Below are 19,539 nucleotides of genomic sequence, written 5' to 3'. Positions count from 1 at the left end.
CAGAGGCTCATCTCCTCTCCCTGAAGGTGGAGCACATTGCCAGAGCCACAAACCTGCAGGTGGACTCCTTGAGCAGGCACATGATTGACCATTCTGAATGGAGACTTCACCCAGACATCTTCCAGGAGATATCCCAGAGATTCAGTCAGCCGATCGTGGACCTGTTTCCCTCCCCAGCAAATGCCCAAGTACCACACTCCTTCACCAGATTCGCAACCCCAGGATCAGAAGGGACCAACATCCTGCGCTGCCCTTGGCCAAGCAGCCTTCTGTATGCCCTTCCACCCCTTCCACTCATTCCTGCTATCATCAGGAAGGTCCTAATGGAAAGGGCAGAGGTCCTGCTGGTGGCCCCTCACTGGCCCAGATGTCCATGGTACACAGACTTGGTGAGTATCTCGGTGTCACTGCCCTGGAGGATCCCTTGGGAGAAGGTTTCCCTCAGCCAGGGGGTCCTGGTCCACTCGGAGTGACTTCAGTTGACCGTCTAGCACTTGAGGGGAATCTCTTGAGGAAGGACAAATATTCCTCCAGAGTCATACAGACTATTCAGGCCTCTAGGAGGTTATCAACTATCCAAATTTACAATGCCACCTAGAAGGCGTTCGCTACATGACGCTTGACAAAAACCATTGACCCTATTGCAGTTTCTGTGCCACAGGTCCTAGACTTCCTCCAGGATGGGCTGTATAGGGGTCTCTCACACAAAACCATCCACAGGCAAGTGGTGGCCCTCTCCACGGTGTTGACTGGCAGGGAGTGGGACCCCCTATCTCATCATCCAAAGATTCAACAATTTATCAGAGGGGCGGATAACTTGGGTCCACCTATGTCCATTGATATCCCACTTGGGATTTGACTCTGGTGCTGCAGGTGCTTACATTGGCACCTTTTGAGCCACTAAGGACTACTACTCTCCGTTATATGATGCTTGAAGTCGTATTCCTAGTGGCCATAACATCGGCCAGACATATTTCGGAGCTAGCGGCCCTGTCAGTCAGAGATGACCTCTGCATATTCCATTCAGACAGTGGTTCTCAGTTTAGACCCCTCTTTCATTCTGAAAATTAATACCTGGTTCCATCGGGCCCTGGATGGACTTTTGTCCAGGGCCTTCCCAATGCCTTGGAAAGACAATGGCATACATTAGATGTTTGGAGGGCTCTACATATCTACATCAGGAGGATGGCCAAAGATAGGAAAACAGAGTCCCTCTTTGTATCCTTTCAGCCTTCCTCCGTAGGCTCTAGAGTCACCCATCGACAGATGATTAAGAGCCTGCATAGCCACAGCCTAACAGTCTAAAGCTCTCCCTTTACCCGGACGGGTAACGGCACACTCAACTAGGAGTGCAGCCATTACAGCGCCTTGGGCTATCCAAGCCTCTATTGAGGAAATTTGCAGGGCGGCTACCTGGGCTTCCCCTTCGCCATTTATTAGGCACTATAAGTTAGACTCCTTTGCGTCAGCCGACGCAGCCTTCGGGAGAAGGGTCTTACAGAAGGTGCATTCCATGGGGGGGACTCCGGCCCAGACTTCATCTCACCCTTGAGACAGTAGGCTTTGGTAAAACCTATTCTTGGACCCTCCCACTATCACACTGGAGAAGGGACGTTGGTCTTGCCTGAGACGTTCCTTCTCTGTGGGATAGTGGGAGGGTCCAAACCCACCCTTACCGACTGACTGGGCTGGGTTCAAGGGCGATTAATCCCATGTAGAGACTCTTTTCACAGCTGCACCATCGTTAAAACTGGAGCCAGAGAGAGAAGCACCTGGGCGTGGCTTCAAAGTTTCACTCAGTCTCTGGGCAGAAAGGACATCATAGAACCCATTCTTGGACCCTCTCACTATCCCACAGAGAAGGAATGTCTCAGGTAAGACCAACGTCCCTTCCCTAGAGTTTTCTCCTCCAGGGAGCAAAAATGCTAGTATTCTGAAAGCTCAGAATGCTGGTGTTAGCTAGCATTTTCACCAGATTTGACATCCATTTCTCCAGTGTATGGAGGATCTTTATAATTTCCTCAACCCTTTAGCTAATCTACTTTTAAATAAGATCTGAATCCGCAAACACTCTCTGTGTGTTTTGTCTGTGTGTAAATGGAAGAGATAATTTCCCCCTCTCCTACAAGCATCTCCATTAAGTAAATAGGGTCAAGTTCTTGTGAAAATAGTGTGAGTAAACACATCAGGATTTAAGTTCTCCTTTTCAGTTGTACGTATTTTTTCCACTTATCACATTTTGATGCTGGCTATATCTTCATGGCTGTCTTCACATATTAGACAGGATTCAACAAACCACTGATTGATTGATTGATTGATTGATTGATTGGTTGGTTGGTTGGTTCGATTTATATGCCGCCCTCTTCCGGAGACTCAGGACAGCTTACGTTAAGCAATACGTTAAGCAATACGTTAAACAATAGTCTTCATACTTTTGTATATACCTCCTTAGTAGGGCTTTCGGGGGGGGGCTAAGCGGTGTTCTTTTTTATACAAAGTCAGCTTATTGCCCCCACAAACCGGGTCCTCATTTTAACTACCTCGAAAGGATGGAAGGCTGAGTCAACCTTGAGCCTGGTAAGATTTGAATGTGCAGTAATTGCAGGCAGCTGGTGTTACTTAACAGTGCTTTAGTCTGCTGCGCCACCAAGGCTCTACTTAAGAAAGGAATACACGAAGTTTTTGTCTCATTGAATGATTCCTCAGTAAACCATCTGCTGCTTTTGAAATTTTGATTGATTATGTTTTATCAAGTTATTTTTGATTCTTCGCAACTATATAGATTGGACTTGGGCATTTTATGGCTGTGAGCCACATCCAGCCAATGGGTGGTCCCAGTTCAGCCTGTGGCAGGGGTGGAGAATTGAGAGAAGGGGGCAAGGCATTGATGCATGGCTGCAGAGGGATTGGAGTAGTGGTGATGGAGGGCAACATGGCACTGGCGGTGGCAGCCCTCCACAGTAGTCATGGGAAAATTAAGAGCCCACCCCTGATATAGATAAATGTTGTCCGTGATGATTTATTCCTAACTGGGTCTTTCAGGTCTTCCAGCATTATACCCTTTGCCACTGAAACTGATCCATCCACCTTGAACAATTTTAAAAAATTGAAACTTGGCTTAGGAAGCAAGACAGTCTCTTTGGATCAAAAAGAAAACTAACAGAAAGCACACTCAATTGACCATTGAATAATAAAAGACAGCACTTTTACTTTTATTGTATAAATGTGATGAAAAATACTGGACATAGAGGGGATTTTTTTTTTTTGGCTCATTTGAAATAGTATACACCTCTATAAGTTGCTCTCAGGTATATAAATAGAAGGGAAGCTTTTTGAGGTGGTCAAATTAGACCTTTAAAAAAGCAGTACCTCAGCTCAGAAAATGCCTAAGTATAGACGAGAGATGATGTCAGTAATAAAAGAGCAAGCTTTCATCTAATCTTTCTCCTAGAGGCCCAGGTGGACAAATTGGCAACTGTGTTCGCAGCTACCCCCTCCTTTTTGTACCATAAGAACTACTAATCGGATCCATGCTGCTCTAACTGTGGTTAGTTATTAGCAGAATAAAAGCAGTTTCTTCGAAAGAACGGGATGGGGTGTGGTGGAGGGAAATGGCTTTACAAAATTGCAGGGTTGTTAGAATCTTAAATGCACAGCAGTTGATTTGTTCCCCCATTCCACCCCATATTCTGAATTAGATGATGAATAAAATCTTTTATCTGTCAAATATGCCTGTTTCCTTCAGAGGGCAGCCAAATATTAAGCTTTTCAGACAAAAAAAGTAAATGCTAAAGGAATAAATAATGGGGAAGAAGAAGAATAGGCAAGCAGTTATGAGAAAGCCAGCGTTGTTTTTATTAATATGCCTGTATAGAGAAATACAGAACCATAAAATTTACAACACACCTTAGTTCTCCTCCATGGGCCGGGGGGGTGCGGGATGGATGCCTCCTACAGCACCCTGCCAGTCAAAACAGGACGCGGAGGGTCCGCACATGGTCCACCTGCGCCTCATTTTCACCCTCCATGGTCTCCTGCAGCACTCTTTCAGCCGGTTTTCAGCCCCATTTTTCAGCCGGTTTTTCAGCTACCAGAGTGCTGCAGGAGGCAATGGAGGTGAAAATGAGAAGTGGGGGCCTCACACACAGCCCTTTAGCTGCCAGAGGCACCGCAAGCCGGTTTTTTGATATTTCCAGACCAGCCCCACGGGCCGGATTTAAGTACCCCACAGCTGGATGCAGCCCACAGGCCTTGAGTTTGACACCTCTGGTCTAGAGGGTAGCACTATCTTCTTTTCTTCTTTTTATTACGGTATCTTTAATTTTCAAATGTGGAACTTGTTACATTCCTCTAATCCTTTTTGTTAGTCAACTATCTGGAAAACTACATTGACACTGAAGTTGGCATCTGGTTAGAATTCTGAAATGAGCAATGTTTGGCAGAAGACACTTGCTTTAACATCTTAGAAGATTGGTTCTTTTTCTGCCTTTTAAGTTAAGTGCAACACTTTACAACATATCCCCTGGCATGACAGCATTCTGCTCTCCACGTCTGTATCAGCAGAGGATGTTGCTAGTATGCATGGCAGCCAGAGGGGAAGAACAAGGAGATATCTGATTACCACACCATTGTACTTGATACCTTGATGTAGGTGACCAATAAGCAGAGGGTGAAATTAATATATTTAATAAATTTCTGCAGACATTTTTCTAAGGACCGTTTTACTCTTTCTGACCATCTTTACTTTGATCCCATATGAGACTAAAATTCTGGTCCTTCCTTCTGCAGCCATATGTTGTCTTCCAAAGAGGAAGTGATGAAGAGGCCAAAAATGTAGCAGAAAGCACCTGAGAAGCAAAGGATATGTTTGATATCCTTTGTAGAGGTCCCAAAGAAGAGGCGGGTTAGAAATTGTTCTGCCTTCTGAAAATGCCAAAGCTGTCTTGGTCTTCTTATCTTCCCCTCCTGTTCATTTTCCTTCTCTCTCCAAAGTAGATTCCGAATTCTTTTTTAAATTCCTTTTTCTTGCACTTTCTTTGAACTCTATTACTTTACTTTTAATACTGCTTGATGGTTACTTACTTTGAAATTCCCCATTTAATTTTAGTGTTACCATGTTGGTAGTGTGATAGAAAGCCACATATGAGTTTTTAATTTTGTTCAGTTTCAAAGTTCTATGCATACCTAAATGGAGGCGACTCCCCTGAAATCAAATCAGGTTAACCTATCAGTCAACATGGGTAACATTGTGGCTTAAAGTTGGTGTTTTTATTGAAGCATATTCAAGAGGTACTTGAAAAAATGTACTGAAACATTCAAAGCAGTTGGGTTACTTGGGGTTAAGAATTATTAAACAAGGTGGAACTTGTTTCTAAGTAAATGCATCCACAAAATAAGCTGCACAAAAATGCTTCCAGTTTTGTCTTGGAATTGTTGAGTTGAGTTTAGGCTTCAGTGGCTGTGGCAATAAATAACTGTTGGGACATTGCAATGTTGGTCACTAGAAATTCATGCAATGCCAGAACATTATTCTGACATACTGTAACTGTGTGAACAGCATAAATGCAGGACACACTACTGTAAAAATTAGATGAACCACTTTAACAATGGCTTCACGAAAATAAATAAATATAAATTATGTCCAGACAGTGGAGCTCTCTTGTATGGTACCTTCTCTCTGGAGAAGTATGAAATGTAACCTATAACAGCGGCCCTCCACCTTTTCGGCACCAGGGACCAGTTCTATGGAGAGATGTTTTTCTGCAGACTGGAGGGGGCATGGTTTCATATGCTGCCTGTTTGGCTTATTTGTGCAGCCTGGTTCCTGGCATGCTGCAGCCCGGTGCCGGTCAATGGACCAGGGGTTGGGGACCTCTGACCTATAAGACTAGATAGGGATGGGGAAACTCTGAGGATATTATCCAAACTTCTAGATCAAGTTTTTTTGTCACTGAATTATTATGGTATTTTCTCATTACTTCGCTTTTCTTCGTATTGTTAGTTTTAGCCTACACAAGAAACTAAAATTTATTATTTCATATAATGAAAATAAGTATACAGGTATAAAGCTACTCTAGAAGACATTGCATACTGTATGGAAATTAAAATGTCTACTTCTCATTCCTTCTGTGAGAGAAACTCTAGTTTTGATATGAAATGGATTAATATTTTACTTTGGAAAAATCACTTAACGTGGTATATTTTGTTAATAACCAGGAATTTAAAATGAAAAATCAGGTCAGGTTGTGCTAGATCTTTACAAACAGTGAGAGAAAACTTGCTTGAGGCATCTTTTTATATATAGCAATTGTTTTTACACAGAGAATGGCACTTCTATTCTAGATTTATCAGCACACAAAGCAACCATAAACACAGCTTAAATGGCCAATTTCACAGAGTTTATGACTGCATTGTATTGTCGCTATGACACCAATCAGCCAAGGTGTAATCTGGCCTTTAGAAGGCTGTTTAGTCTGTGTGTAATGCATTGCAATTATCAGGGTCCCAGGCTTGGTTCCAGGTGAGCACCAAAATACTGTCAAGGGAAAATCTATCCATTTAGCTCTGCAGACAAATTAAAGGAAGGGTAAAAGACAGAGCTTTCAAGCAGTAAGGTCTGCAACACAGTTCAGTATGCAAATTTGTATGTTCAAACCGGCATTCATTCATTCATATATTTTCTCTCTCCTTACTCTTCTCCTCCTTTTACTAATTTTCTATTTTTTAGTACTTTCTTGATATACATACTCCAAGCCTTAAATTCTCTAAAATAATGTTCAGCTTTTATAGGAAACATATTAATTTTCTTAGCTAGGAAGGCAAAAGTCAAAACAAAAGATATGAGTATTTATGATTTAATCAAGAAATAGTTACTTTAGATCAGGGGTGTCAAATTTGACAAACTCAACTTCATTGAGGGCTGCATCAGGGTTGTTTAACCTTGGGGGACGGGGTAGGCATGGCTGGGGGGGCGGGGCCAGCTCAATGTCACTCATGTCGGGGGCCTTGTGACCTGAGCGCTCTTCCAGTGAAAACGGGCTCCTGAGCTCCGTTTCAGCTGCGACGGCCTCCTGCAACCCTCTGGCAGTGGAAACAGAGCTTGGGAGTGCTACCTGCAGCCTTTGCGAGCTGCACTTTTGGCTGTGATGGCCTCCTGCAACCCTCTGCCACAAAAAATGGAGTTCAGGAGGGTTTCACGCAGCCCTCCCGAGCTCTGTTTTTGCTGGCAGAGGCACCACAGGCTGGTTCTTCGCTGTTTTCAGGGTGGCCCCCTGGGCCAAATCTAGGATCCCTGCAGGCTGGATCTGGCCCCCGAGCCTTGAGTTTGATACCCCTGCTTTAGATCTTACTAAAATCACTTACCAGAAGAAAAAAGAAAACTAAGACTTAGATTGTATGAAAAATTATCGGCTAAGAGCTGAAGTGGCGCAGTGGTTAGTGTGCAGCGCTGCAGGCTACTTCAGCTGACTGCTAGCTGCAGTTTGGCAGTTCAAATCTCACCAGCTCAAGGTTGACTCAGCCTTCCATCCTTCCGAGGTCAGTAAAATTAGGACCGAGATTGTTGGGGGCAATATGCTGACTCTGCAAACCACTTAGAGAGGGCTGTAAAAGCACTATGAAGCAGTATATAAGTCTAAGTGCTATTGCTATTACTATTACTAAACAGACTAAGCAGACCTCCATTCTTGACATCTCAGGATCCAACTGAATAATATGTTGAAGAGCCCTCACTTCAACTCACCTGTTTTGAACAAAAATTATCCTATCTACAATGTTCAACTTTTGGGGGAAAGTTGATAAGGAGATGGTAAGATGCTCTTGGGGAAACAGATTCTTTAATTCTTGATTCATACTTAGGCTCCCTAAGGTCAGGCTCCCTATTTTATGGAATATCTTTCCCCTTGAGCCCAGGTTAGGATATGCCCTGGTGACATTTTGCAAATTGATGAAATTGAGCTCTACCAGAGACCATTTGGAGGAGATTATATTCAGGGCTTGTTCATAACTATTCCTTTTAACTCTATCATGGTAAATTTTCAATGGCTAATATATAGCAAGCAAAATAATCTTAGATATCATGGATGCAATGGCTGGTCAAAAGAGAAAAAAAACTCAAAAGTTCTTTTATATCTTTCTCTCATTCAAAATTACAAAATATATGCCAGTTTATCTATTTGTTCAAATTTTCTATATTATCAATCGAAAGATAATGCCATTATATTTTATGTCTTCTTTTGGTGGAAATGCTATTTTCAGTTCACTTCATGCAAAGCCAAGCTTCAAATCAGTTCTCAGTGAATCATCACCTAACGCTGCCAATCTGTTCGGTGCACACTGAAATCCAATGGGTTAATGCAGCAAAAATAATGTATTGATTTCTTTCAGTTTTGCCAGAAATCAAAGCTTTCATTGACTCAAGGAACAGAGGTACTATCCAATTATCAAACAGCATGTCTGCTTGATTTGGCATTTTTAACAGATGTGATAGTGAAATTAGACACCTTGCTTGTGAATTGCAGGGAAAAAAGACAATTGCTATCATGATTAGAGCATTGAAAGCTTGCAGATCAAAACTTAACTTTTTGGTACAGAAATTGTTGGAAATTTCTTTAGCACTCCAACAACAGACAGAAAATAAAAACTGTTGCTGGACTCCTGGACATTAATGAACAAAGTATTTTGAGGCCATTTTCAGTTTAAATTGATCATTGTATTTTATTCAGAAGCCAAAAAAAAAAAGTTCATCAAAGTAAAAGAATTTTCCCAATTGTAAATTAACGATTAAAATCCTCCTTCTCTCAGCACAACAGTTCTTTCCAGGCAAGAGGCTGCCAGGGAAACAAAACTTTCTGTAACTTTCCCTTTCTCCACCCCTCCCTTTCAGGTTTCAATCGCCATTTTGATGCAAATTGCTAACTTGTTACTTCCGAAGGAGGCTATAAACTTTGGAGTTAAGTGTAAATACTTGCAGTCTGACTTCTCCTGGCTTGTTCTGCCTGCAGCAATTAAAGGTGTTAAAAATCCCTCATTTGTTGTCAGCAGAGATGGTTGCGGCTTCTAGGCCCGCTAAATAGCGGAGTCTTCCCAGGTCCGGAGCAGATTGGCAGACTTCTAGGGAGCCCTCGCCCTTCGCACCCCAAGATTTCTCCTAGGGCACTTGGGGGGCTCTACCTCCGCCTGCCGGCTCTTCTCTCTCCCCTTTGCCCGGGGAGAGGGTTTTCAAGCCCCAGACAGCTGTTTTTCGGCTGTTCTGGGGCTTTTACGGAACCGGGGATCGGGCGCCCACAAAGGAGCGTCAGTGAAGTCCTGCAGAGCCAACCGGAAGCCGCAGATTCCATGTTTTTGAACAGCTAAAACTCTACGTGGTATTTATTTGAAATCTCATGGAAATATCACATTTCCGAACAAGCATACATTCTCATTCTGTAAAATAATACTACATTGAAATAAAGGCAATCCTGCACTAATTTCTTTACTATTGTGGATATTAAAAAGTACAGTAGCATTTTCACAAAAATGATAACAATTTCCACCTTTGGATCTATTTATTTATTTATGAATATGTTTTCCCCAAAATAAGACATCCCCTGATAATAAGCCCAATCAGGCTTTTGATCGCATGGCAATAAGGCCAAGCACTTATTTAAGGGTTCAAAAAAATATAGGACAGGGTCTTATTTTCGGGAAAACATGGTATTTTGATGCAAATTTTGAAAATGTCTGAGAAATTGAAATACCTCAGGCAGTTGCCTTTTTGTAAAACGAACCGGATTATATTAGCATGGACAAATACCAAACAGCGTTGTTTCACATGATAATAAAGATAAATAACACTTTCCTTTAGCATTTTTTATTTCTAATGTGTCTGTTGACGGCAATCACATTGTGCCAAAATTGGTGATCTTCTGATTAAATGTACTACTGGAAATGCTTGACTCGACTATGAAGATGCATCTATTTCATTTATATTTGCCCTATTTTTGTGGGTATTCTTCAGTAATCAAAAGTAACTGTTCTTAAAAAAAGAGATAAAAGTTCCCTGACATCAAGAAATGTCTATCTGAATATATATGTTAATCTTTTATAGTACACTGAGGGTGTAGTGTAATGAAGGAAATAATACTTTTCTTGTTATTGCTATTACTGCTGTTATTGTCTTACTTCCTACTTAGAGTGCTTTAAGTTGCTATACAAAAATTAGAAATAATGTTTTTTGATCTCTGACTTACGGTCAAAAGCAAGGGGGAAATGCTCCCGGTTCGGACCGGATTGCCTGATCCAGTAGTGATGGTGGCAGGTGGTTCGGAGAACTGGTAGCAAAAATCCCTGGGCACCCCATGCCCAGCTGAGCTGCGCGATCATCAGATCAACCTCTTTCAGCCGAAGAGGTTGTAGAAAAAATGCTTTTAAAAGTTGGAAAAAAAAAGTTGGCCATGCCCATCTAGTCACATTACCTCCCACCAAGCCATGGCCACAGCACCAGTAATAACAAATTTTACATTTCACCACTGGACAAAAGTGATATATTTGGAAAGAAAATCCAAGTGAGAGAAAATCAGTTTCAGGAAACTACTGTTTTTTTATCTGATTTTTTTCTGTCTCATACAGGATAGCTTGCTGTTGACAAAAGCAAAGAAGCCAGTGACCAACAATAGTTTCAGTCAAATGGAAGTTTTTAATCAAAACACAGTCTGATTTAAAAACTAAAAATAATACATCCATACTCATTTCTTCTAATTCTGAGTTTTAGATTTAGGTAATTCTTTTTTGCTTATATTCATGTTTTAAGTTATAATAGTAATTTGATCCACAAATAAAATTAAGAATGAGTAGGGAATATCCCAATTATTTAAAAAAAAAAAACTTTTAAAATGGTATAACCATTAAATACTGTATTTGATGTTTTTAATTTCTTTGATCAGCTGTTAGTGCATGAATCAATAAAGTAAAATGAAACCTTTAAAGTATATTCAGTAAAAAAAGCATCTATAGCTTGCTACAATTAACAGCTATTTGTTCACATATAATAGCCCACGTAATTTGTACTATGTTCTTTGGATGTTTTCTGGTTCCATTATATTAGTGGCAAGAGCACCAATAAATATAAATGCCAATAGACTGCAATCCTTGCCTAGAACCACTAATGTATAAGAACAGTGCTGCTGAATTAAGACAAAGGCTAACAAATAAACCAAAGTAATTTGTTGGCTGCCAACATTAATTTAGTTGTAATGGGTTTTTCAGCTTCTAGATCAAAGGTGTTTTCTTCTGTAAGGTGAAATTGCTTTAGTGGAAATAAAAACAAATGCTGGTATTTCAAAGCTACATAGCCATCATTATATCATTTGATGATGACCTAAAGTAAGTTAAAACAGGGTCTATTCATTACAGTTACTACTGGGTGCAAGTCCTTCATGAAATGCCAGGATTGTAGAAGGTTCTGAAAGTTAAAGTTACCAACTTTAACTACAAAACCAACCAACCAACCAAAAAAAAGGATTGAAGCAAAGTGATACAGAAAATGCTTCATTTTTGCTGATATCTAATGGTCATCTGGATTTTTCCAGTCCATATCTGACATTCTTATGGAAAGTGATCAAGTATAATTTTTGATACGGCTTCAGAAAACATATAAGAATTGATGACATAAATTTGATTTTGTACAATCTCATCATTATGGGTATACTTGGTTATACTGTAATATTAAATAATATTATAATAACAAATTTCCTATTTCCTCTTCTACGGTGTCGTGGCCAGACAATCTATGTTGTTTTATTGAATTTATACTCTTTATTTTCTGTTCATTGTGGTTAACAATAATAAAAATAAAATGATAATGATAAGTAATCAGAAATATAATTACAAGCAGGAAAACTATAGATTGTATAAAACAGCTTAATATTATAGTTTATGGTTCTGGCTTGTTCAATTATACCATAATGAAATTTAAATGAAACTTTCAGGTTAGATGAAACATGTGCATGTGAATGTGTGTGAAAATGAGTGTGAATGTGAGTGTGTGATGAACAGCGAATGGCAAATGGATGTTGAACTAAATGTTGAAACATGGATTTTCCCCTAACAATGAAAGAATTAAAAAATGTACTTCTTTACACGTTTATGCTTGAAAATAACTAGGTGGCTACATTGTTTAAAAGGGTAAAACATTTTTCTCTCAATTCCTTATAAATAAGCATAACATTCAGTTCTTATAAATGTGTTGGCATAGTGCTGTAGACCTTTTTTTCCCCATTGTATAGAAATCACATAAACCCATGTGTACAATTTTAAAGACGTGAGTAATCTGCCTTACCCTGCTTTGTCCCCTTAACAAAATTTTGTTAACAATTTGTAATTATATAAATTTTGCAAGTCTTAGGCAAACTGGTGTGCTTAGGTTTAAGTCAACATAAGTCTCATGCATGTTAGTGGCACTAAATAACATAAATTAAGATACTCCAATACAGATACCCTGTTTCCCCCAAAATAAGACATCCCCTGATAATAAGCCCAATCAGGCTTTTGAGTTCATGGCAATAAGGCCAAGCGCTTATTTCAGGGTTCAAAAAAATATAAGACAGGGTCTTATTTTTGGGGAAACGCGGTATTTACAGTTTTGCATTGAAGTAGTGTATGATATGATAGATCATTGAAACATTTTTCAAATTTCCTTGAATATCTATCTAATAGCAATATTAGGCATATTTGGAGTGAAATTTTTGTATTGCCGCTTACCAGAAATTACTGTTTGCTTACAGCTGGGAATCATTGGATTTGTCTTGTGTTCATTCTAATGCCGAAATATATCATCTCATTGAAAAATAAAGTTAGTGTTTTGTTTTGATGATACTTACTTATTCTTAAGTGAGCTTTGGAGAAAAAAATAGTGAGTATTAAAGATTTTATAATAGTACTTACTGTCTGGTTATGTTCTCTTCCTCACCTCAAGAGCTTGCCAGAATATAGAGGTATTTTATTACAATTTATTGTTATATTACAATCTCTGTACCAAAATATCCCTATAAGAAGCTGAAAATCCCAGAGAGTAACAATTAGATTAATGTAACAGTGTAAGCAAGCATCTACTTCATTGCAGTTGCTTAAATGGCAGTCCTACTCAGGAATCAGGCCTATTTAGTGCAAAACATAATTCCCTTCTTTCCATAATCTACCATTTCTAATCATCAAACCTATAAATCACAAGTTCATTTTTTCTTGTTACAGCAGAATAGTCCATGAAGGATTTTTGCGTCACTAATAAATGTAGTTATTGTCTTTTCTCTAATAAAACAAGTCAATTTTGCCTTCTCTGCTGACTTCTTTACCAGCTGATTCCTCCTTTGTGGGTATTTCAGAGTCTTTCCATTTTTGTGCATATAATAATTATGCAGCAGTTGTCATATATAAAAACAATGGCCCTTCATGTTTTCCGCATTTCCAACATAAATCTGAAGTACCTTTATACATTCTAGCTTGTATATATTGTAAGCACATAGCTTAGTTTTAAAAAAGTAATTGAATACTTTGGCCGTACCTATTTTCAGTAAAACTCGGGTAAGTTCCAAAGAGGTAGCTTTGTAAATCTGATTGATTGATACCTTTTTTTTATTGAAAAGTTTTATAAGAAATACAAACATTTTCTCCCCCCACACACACACCCTTCCCCCCTCCCCCCCACCCCCCTCCCTAGACTTCGCAGAACAAGCACAGGGTATAGACATTCACAAACGTAAAACTAAAATATGCTAACAAATTATTGCGTTCATATTTTCCCTAGATCTTTAACTCCTTATAATTCAAAAAACTATAAACATAAACTACTTAAAAATATTTCATTCATAAGCTATATGAATCTTCTTATTCGGATACTTCTTTTGTATATAGTCAATCCATCTTCTCCATTCCGATATGTATCTTTCATTTGAATGGTCTTTAAGATATGATGAAATTTTTGCCATTGGACAACTTTTAGTGTCCATTCCTCAATGGTGGGTGGATCTTCCTTCTTCCAGTACTGTGCCACCAGTAACCTGGCAGCTGTTATTAAATTCAAAACCAATTTCATCTCTATTACAGTACAATCCGTAACTATTCCCAGCAGAAAGAACTGTGGTGTAAATTTAATTTTTTTCCTTAAAATATTTTGAATAATCCACCATATTTTTATCCAAAAAGCCTTAATTTTTTTACATGTCCACCATATATGAAAATATTTAGCATCTTCACACTCACATCGCCAGCACTTAGGTTGTAAATTTGGATACATACAGGCTAGTTTTTTTGGGTCTAAATGCCATCTATAAAACATTTTATAAAAGTTCTCTCTTAAATTTTGAGCTTGTATAAATCTTACATTTCTAACCCATATCTTTTCCCATGTTTCCATCATTATTGGTTCACCTATATTCTGTGCCCATTTTATCATACAATCCTTAACTAGCTCTGTTTCTGAATCTATTTCCACTAATACATTATACAACCTTTTTATATGCATTTGACCTTTATCTCTTATTTGCTTTATCAAATTCTCATCCTGTTGCAAAATACCAGTTTTTTGATCTTCTCTTCATCTGGCCTGTAACAGTGTAAGCAAGCATCTACTTGATTGCAGTTGCTTAAATGGCAGTCCTACTCAGGAATGAGGCCTATTTAGTGCAAAACATAATTCCCTTCTTTCCATAATCTACCATTTCTAATCATCAAACCTATAAATCACAAGTTCATTTTTTCTTGTTACAGCAGAATAGTCCATGAAGGATTTTTGCGTCACTAATAAATGTAGTTATTGTCCTTTCTCTAATAAAACACGTCAATATTGCCTTCTCTGCTGACTTCTTTACCAGCCGATTCCTCCTTTGTGGGTATTTCAGAGTCTTTCCATTTTTGTGCATATAATAATTGTGCAGCAGTTGTCATATATAAAAACAATGGCCCTTCATGTTTTCTGCATTTCCAACATAAATCTGAAGTACCTTTATACATTCTAGCTTGTATATATTGTAAGCACATAGCTCAATTTTAAAAAAGTAATTGAATACTTTTGCCGTACCTATTTTCAGTAAAACTCGGGTAGGTTCCAAAGAGGTAGCTTTGTAAATCTGATTGATTGATACCTTAAAGACCAACAAGTGACTTATCCCATTCATCTATAATATATTCAAAACTATCTCATAGTTTTGGGCTATATAATTCATCAGAATTCTTGACACATCTTGTTCACTAAGGTTTTTGGATCGAATAGTTTCTGTCCAAATTGCCAATAATTGTCAAAAATACTTTTCAGCAATTTTCTAGTTATAGATCTCTTCTTCTATATCGTTCTAACAACTCTCCTTGAAATTCAATTGTGTAAACAATTGGTTGATTGTTATTTTATGGGGCTACCCTTGAAAAGTGTTTGGAGACTACAATTGGCTCAGAATGTAGCCGCGCGAGCTATCGTGGGTGTGCCTAGATACACCCACATTACACCAATTCTCCACGAGCTGCACTGGCTCCCTATTGGTCTCCGGGCACAATTCAAGGTGTTGGTTATTACCTTTAAAGCCCTACATGGCTCAGGGCCAGGTTATCTTTGAGACCGCCTTCTACCACATAGCTCCCAGCGACCGGTAAGATCCCACAGAGTTGGTCTCCTCCTGGTCCTGTCAGCTAAACAATGTTGGCTGGCGGGCCCGCAGGGAGGGCCTTCTCTGCGGCTGCCCCAGCTCTCTGGAACCAGTTACCTCCTGAGGTCCGGACCACCCCCACCCTATTGGCCTTCCGAAAAGCGGTGAAGACCTGGCTATTCCGGCAGGCCTGGGGCCGTTGATCTCGCTGTTGCGATCGTGTGAGATCCGGCCATGAATGGTGTGAATGGGTTTTAAAGTTTTAATTTTTAAATGTTTTTATAATGTTTTTTTTAAAAATGCATTGTAAGCTGCCCTGCGTCTTCGGAGAAAGGCGGCATATAAATTGAATAAATTAATTTAAATTAAATTAATTTTTTTTGTAAATGATGCATCATGCAACGTATGGAAAAAGGCCCTTGCAACTATTTATCTTTGGTCCCGATCTCACAATATCAATTGAGAACATCTGATTATCATGTTTTGGGCTAGGAGAAACTTCACATGAGATTTGCAGAAAGAAATATTTAGTATTCTTTGCTTATGGAGGGGAAAGATAGGAAAATATTGCAATTGACTTTATGACTTGTCTTTGAAAATGTTTTGAGTGATTAGCTTTATCTGCCATTTGAACTATGTTGTTCACAGTCATGGTGTAATGATAGTTTCACAGCCTGAGAGGGTTCCCTTCCCTGGTCCGCTGAACATTGTACTCTTAACGGTTAAGAAAATAATCTCCTCTCAGTTCATATAGAAGCCCTTAGGAAAAGATTGGAAAAATCTGTCTTAAGTAGCTAAGGAATATATCAGGTTGTGAAAGTGAAAATTACCCAGTTGCTGAGATTTCTGTAACTTGAATCTATTCTTGTTTTAACAAAGCCAGGGAGAATATTGCTTTCTGTTGTGGGCTGCCAAGAGTTTGACACTAGTTTCCAAAAAACCTCATATCTTGATTTAATGTAGCACTCAGGCTGATGGAGTATCTATTAAATTCAAATTATGTCTTTTGCATCAATTTATTGGGGTATTTACATAAATGAGGTAAATATTATTTAACAGATAAATAAAAAAATGTTTTCAATGTATCTGAAGTCCACTTTACAAAGGTCCGTTAAATGGTATTTTTATTTTATTTATATTTGCCTAACTAATGTAGCCTGTGATGAGATAACAGTATTTTCCCATGCTACTACAGTATTATTTTAATAGCTGTTTAGACTATATACAGATGTGTATAATGAGATGTTACTAGTTTGTTCATTCCTAGTATCCCAGAAAGATTTCCTAAAACTCCATTTACCCAAATCGAACAAAATATATAATACAGATTATATTATTTGGCCATCTTGTTTAGCTACCATTCACAGTTACGACAGTAATAAAAAATAACTTTACAATTAATCTTCATATTTACAACCTTCACAGTGTTGTAAAGCAAAAGAAAGCTGAAGTAAGATCATAAGCACATCCATGGTTTCACTTAGTGACTGTTTCATTTAATGATCGAGTTGCTAATTCAAATTGTGGTCGCTAAATGAAGACTACCTTTATACAGGAAAACTCTCAATAAATACAGAAATTTCTTAGTTTCAATTAAGTGAAATTACATCTCATACCCTTGTGTCATTTGGCTTCTAGAGGTCAGTAATTCAGCCAAAATAAGAAACACTAAAAAGAGTTCAAGAAGAAACATAGAATTCAGAATGTTAAGAGCAAAATGTTATATTACTGGTGGTATGGTATTTAGATTCAAGTCTTTCTCAGCATTTTACAGAACCAGCAGGCTTTCACTCTTCAGAGAAATATATTTTCATGTTAAAATAAACCTGCAAAAACCTAGTTGTTTGGTCACCATCAGGAGGTGTTATATTGAAATATTTGTTACATTCCTAAGAACCTCAGTTTTCAAATCAATACTTCTATTTTTAAAGGAATATATTCCATAGTGAATTGATAATCAGACTGTGACACAATAAATTTGCATCTAAGCTGCTTCTTAACATGAACTGTCCAGATTACAATGCCTGTTTATTGAATCATTTAAATGTGTTGTAACATTAATATAGATGGCCTGCTGTTAAGCCCATACTTCCTCTTCACAACCTGGAAAAGAAATTCTCAGAATCATATCAAATAGATTTACTGAAAGGAAAAAGTTAGCTTGCAGAAACCTCTGCAAAATCTTTTGCAACTGGTCCCACAAAATAATAAGAAATTTGGAAAATAAAGGAAGTTTGCTATTTATGTATATTAACTATATTATACATATTTATATGAGGTCCAAGACAATTCCTCTTCACTCAGTTTGGCCCAGGCAAGCTAAAAGGTTGCTCAGTCATGATTTAGGTCATTAGAAAAGATCGTTTAAAAATCCCTCTGCTGCCTATATAGGAAAGGGATTTCTCTTGTGCCCCGGCTCTCAAAATTTAGGGAAATAAGGACTCCTTTTTTTCACCAAACATTTGTTAGTTGGATTTATTTTTATTTTAATGGTGCTGGTTTTTATTTTACCTTGATTGTAATTGTATTATTTTTACTTGTATGTCTATCATTTATATTTTTGGTTGCTATAAATCACCTTGCTGTATAAAGTGAAATATAGGATTTAAAATCAATAATAAATAAATAAATGTTCTCCTTTGCTGTGGGCCCTGACTGCAAATGTATTTGGGATGACTGGCAAGTGATTGCCTTTTAATAGAAATAGGACCTTTACTAGAGGGATTTTCTTTAGGATCTAGCAGTGGCGGATGTGATTAAATTTTCTCTTCATGCTTGCTTTGATTTTGATTATTATCAGCCACTTGAAACAAACGGTATTTGTATTTTTGAAACCTGCATATCAATTTAAAGACATATTAACAATATGTACAGTGGGGTAGTACAGTATAGTTGCTTTGGAATATCTTATTAAAGCAGTCACTTCTCTTGCCAGCAGTTTTTGGCTGGCTTTGTTAATAATTATGTAACAAGTCATATTCTGATCACATCTGCGGGGCAGTACAGTTGGGTGAGCTGTTTTCCTTATTGTGTTAAATAATTCTTCACTGTTCTAGGAAGCATCAATAATATAGCAGTCTTCTAATTGGCAAGGTATTACTTTCCAACCCCCTACCTCCACATGATCCCTAAACCTACTTTCAGAGAATTCCCAGAGTTTTCCAGAACAGATTTTGAAGTCAAGCAAGGAGCTATAGGTAGATGCAGGCTTCATCCCAGCAAAAGGGTCCATTACATTGGTGGTAGGAGCCAACCCACAGGAACAAAGCAGTTCAGGAGTGATTTTCAGTAGGAAAACAGTACAGCAAAAATATAAAAACAAAACCCTGATCTGGATTCTCCATCCCTCCCTAGGTGACTATTGTAAGAGGGGGAAACAAAAGAGGAGAAAAGAAGGCAAACCCAAATCGCCTCATAGATACAACGATGCTGAACCAAGCTTTCTGTCTGCACTTTGCCCACAGCTATGCAGATATTCAGGTCAAGATGTAAATCTGCTTGTGTTGCTATTTATGAAGTCATGTTCCCTTTGGTTAAACACTGACTTGGATTCCGTCCTATTCCAATTTGCATGCTAGTTTTGTTTTTTTTACCAGATGTAAATTATGAACTAAGCTCTTATTTGGATAACAAAGTGCACACCACAGGCTGTAGATATGTATTGGTTTATTACTGTGTTATATCTTGGCACCAGCATTAAATCCATTGATTCAGTGGATTTTCTTTCCTCAAACAGTATAGATAGAATTTATCTTTGGTTCTAAGGTTGGCAGCTGTCCATGTTTTCCTGGCTGTAAGCCAGTGCAAGCTAATAGGATGAATCCCACTGTTCAGCCGCCTTGGATTTTGTAAATTCTTTCCTAAAATATATATTTCAAGAGCTATAAATTGAATTATGTCAATAAATTTGAAAACAGATTCGGTACAA

At 38.4% G+C, this 19,539-nt stretch overlaps 1 protein-coding gene across 1 annotated transcript in view; it reads left to right on the top strand.

Annotated features, from left to right (window-relative positions):
* ARID1B (AT-rich interaction domain 1B) overlaps positions 1-19,539 on the top strand; it is a 449,938-nt gene that overhangs the window by 327,940 nt on the left and 102,459 nt on the right. The gene's annotated exons all lie outside the window — the stretch shown is intronic.

This window comes from Pituophis catenifer, unplaced genomic scaffold (assembly GCF_029215685.1).
Source record: "Pituophis catenifer annectens isolate HBS135680 unplaced genomic scaffold, rPitCat1.0.hap2 SCAF_1, whole genome shotgun sequence".
Classification (NCBI taxonomy): domain Eukaryota; kingdom Metazoa; phylum Chordata; class Lepidosauria; order Squamata; family Colubridae; genus Pituophis; species Pituophis catenifer.
Note: the sequence above shows the minus strand (reverse complement) of the source record. Positions and strands in the feature narration are given on the sequence as shown.